Source organism: Odocoileus virginianus, chromosome 11 (assembly GCF_023699985.2).
Source record: "Odocoileus virginianus isolate 20LAN1187 ecotype Illinois chromosome 11, Ovbor_1.2, whole genome shotgun sequence".
In the NCBI taxonomy this organism is placed as follows: domain Eukaryota; kingdom Metazoa; phylum Chordata; class Mammalia; order Artiodactyla; family Cervidae; genus Odocoileus; species Odocoileus virginianus.
Genome location: NC_069684.1, coordinates 54,387,178 through 54,390,343, shown reverse-complemented (window position 1 = coordinate 54,390,343; position 3,166 = coordinate 54,387,178). Strand labels below are relative to the sequence as shown.

At 47.3% G+C, this 3,166-nt stretch overlaps 1 non-coding gene across 1 annotated transcript; it reads left to right on the top strand.

The window, feature by feature from the left end:
* Positions 1-321: 321 nt before the first annotated feature.
* On the top strand, positions 322-394 carry TRNAW-CCA (transfer RNA tryptophan (anticodon CCA)). Its single transcript has one exon. It is a non-coding gene; the product is annotated as a tRNA-Trp (tRNA).
* The last annotated feature ends 2,772 nt before the right edge of the window (positions 395-3,166 follow it).

The following is a 3,166-nucleotide window of genomic DNA, read 5'->3' as shown; positions in this document are numbered from 1 at the left end:
CCATTTCATCTCCTTCTCATTAACAAAATCAACGTGATAACTATTATTATTATCTGAGTTTTATGGATAATGAAGCTGAAGCTCAGAGAAGGTAGGGAATTCTGCTCTAAAACCAGGACCCACAGCTTCCCTTTTTTTTGCCAGTTTCAGCAGCCTCTCGTTTCCTTTCCTCTCAGGCTCCTGTTACCACCAGCAACCATGAGGAAGAGCGATGCTTTAAATGGAATTACATCCAATGTGCATTCCTGGTTCCGACATTATGGATCCAAGTAGTTAAAAACCCTTCACCCCTCCCCCCAAAAAAAACCATGAGGGAGACTTTCCCTGGTGGTCCAGTGGCTAAGACTCTGAGCTTCCAAAGCAGGAGGCCCAGGTTCGATTCCTGGTCAGGGAACTAGATCAAGTTCCCACACTGCAGCTAAAGATCCTGCATGCCATGACTAAGACCCAACACAGCCAAATTAATAAACAAATATTTAAAAAAAAAACTACCTTGAGGTGCTTACCCTCCCATCACCCTGGATTCTCCAGATGCTGTGCTTGCTGAGTTGCCTCTCTGCCATGGTCAAGGCATAGAGTGTGGACAAGGAGGGATCTGCGAGCCCAAGTCAGTGTGGTTGAATTTATTTTGCCATACTTGCTTGCCATGATTTCTGCAGCCACAGCTACTATTCTCGTTGACTGGTAACTGTGCATCCATTGACCCAGTCCTCCCTTCTTTGTCCCTGGGTCCCTGGGCCAAGCGCCAAAGCCCCAAGGGTAGCAGGAAGCTGCCCTGTAGGACAGGAACAGCGCTAGCATCCTCCAGCCCTGTGACCCCGAGCAAGTTCCTCAGCTCAGCTCTGCAAGTGTCCTGACCTGTGGGAGGGAAGGAAAAGAGGCCTGAGAGATGGAGGAGGCGGCGGGGAAGACTACAACGGAGGAAACCCAGCAGCGTGGATGGGTAGGGGAGGGGAGGCAGCCTGCCGCCCCATTCTCCCTTAATGCTTTTCTTTATTGCCCCGAAATATATCCTTTATCTGCTTTGAGTGGCTTCCAGGGTCCTCCAGATCACATGAGAGCCCCAACTTTCCCTTTGCTGGAAAACAAACCCAGGCTGCAGGAGAGCTGGGCTGGGGTGGGGCTGTGAGAGCAAGAGCAGTAGGAGGAACAGGATCACAGACTGCAGAGGACGGACAGGGACAGGAAAGTGTCTGTTTACAGTTTCTAGTCTCTTCCAGCCACGAGGAAGGACTCTGGACTTTCACCCTGCATGTTATTTTTTTTCAATTTGGTTTGCCAGTGGGCTTGTTTCCAAACACCCAGACTGGCCTCATCTGTAACATGGGGATCCAGAAGTTCTGAGACAATCCCCCGGTGCACAGAGTGTTCAGAAGACAAACAGGAAGCCTGAACATCAGTGGGAAAGCTTAGGAGGGTGCAGGAGGGTTGGAGACACTTCCCTCCCACCATATAGCTGCAGGGGAGCTACGGTCTAGGTGTTATAAACTGTGAGGACGGGGGAGGCAAATACACACTTTTGTTAAATCATCCAAGGAGTCTCTTTGCTTATGTTCATTCATTTGTTCAAAACATATTTTTGATTGAAATATACCTGATATATTGTGTAAATTTATGGTGTACACTGTGTTGGTGTGATACATTTATATACTGGAGTACGACTGCCATTACAGCCATAGTTAGCATCTCTGTCACCTGTCACATAATTATCTTTGTGTGTGTGTGTGCATGTGTGTGTGTGTTGGGAGCAATTAAGACTTAGTCTCTAAGTTGGATCATTACAGTACAATATATATATTTTTAACAATACAATGTTGCTGTCTATATTCACTAGACTGTGCATTAGATCTCCAGGACTTAGTTATCTACTAGTTGCAAGTCTGTGCCCCTAAACAGGTGGCACTAGTGGTAAAGAATCCTGCCAATGCAGGACACACGGGAGATGCAGGTTTAACCCCTGGGTCGGGAAGATCTCCTGGAGAAGAAAATGGCAACCCACTCCAGTATTCTTGCCTAGAAAAATCTCATGGATTTTTTTCTTTCCCTCCCACAGAGCTACAGTCCACGTGGTCACAAAGAGTTGGACATGACTGTGCCGCTAAGCACATATGCCCTTAAACAACATTGCTCCCATTCTTTTGCCCCCAGGCTCTGGAAATCACCATCTTGCTTTCTGTTTTTACAAGGTTAGCTTCTGTTTTAGATTCTACATATAAGTGAGATCATACAGTATCTGTTTATCTCTGACTTATTTCACTCAGCATGATATTCTCAAGATCTGTCGTGTTGTCACAAATAGCAGGATTTCCGTCTTTCTCATGGCTGAATGAATAGTCCATTGTATGTGGATATCACGTCTTCTTTATTACAAATACATTTCGAGTGCATGCTGTGTTCTGGGTTGACTGAAAAAAGCAAATACATGAGACCTGTGAGTTAAGTTTTATTTGGGGCAGAATGAGGACTCTAACCCAGGAGATAGCCTCTCAGATAGCTCTGGGAACTGCTCCAAAGAGATGGGAGAGGTCAGTATATATGTGATTTTGATGAAGGAAGATGCATGCAAGCTCATATTTTGGCAGGTTGCTGCTAGTCACCTGGAGCAGATGTCTTTTGTGCTTTTCTAGATGGGACAAGATGCAACAATTTGGGTTCATAAAATCTTCTCCTGAGTATATCTAATTATCTGAGGTCTGTTCTGTCCATTTTCCCAAGAGCACAGCATGCTTCATTCCTGATCTCCTCCCTGAACTCCTTTCAGGGGAGGTGTTGAAGGTCAGTGACTGCAGGGGCTCGTGACTTCATCCCTGTAGAAGCAGATGGTGAGTGCCAGTTTCTAGTCAGCAGCCGGCACCATGCTAGGTGGTAGGACTGCTCCCCTGGAGGCATCGGGACGAGGGGTTCTGCTCTGTACCCTGGTGGCAGACAGACTGTTGCAGATTCATGGGCAGGGTGGTTATTGGGGCCGCCTTGGGGTCAACCCCCAAGAAGAAAGGGGCATATACCTTTAGTTGAAGCTGCTCTCAGGAGCTGAGGCAATCCTGAAAGGGCTCTTCTCTGAAAAGCTGTCTGCACGCAGCGCTCCCAGCAGACACATGTGGGTGGTACATTGCTGTGTCCACAGCCCCCGACACCTCCCCACTACCCACACTGTAGAGTTATTCGA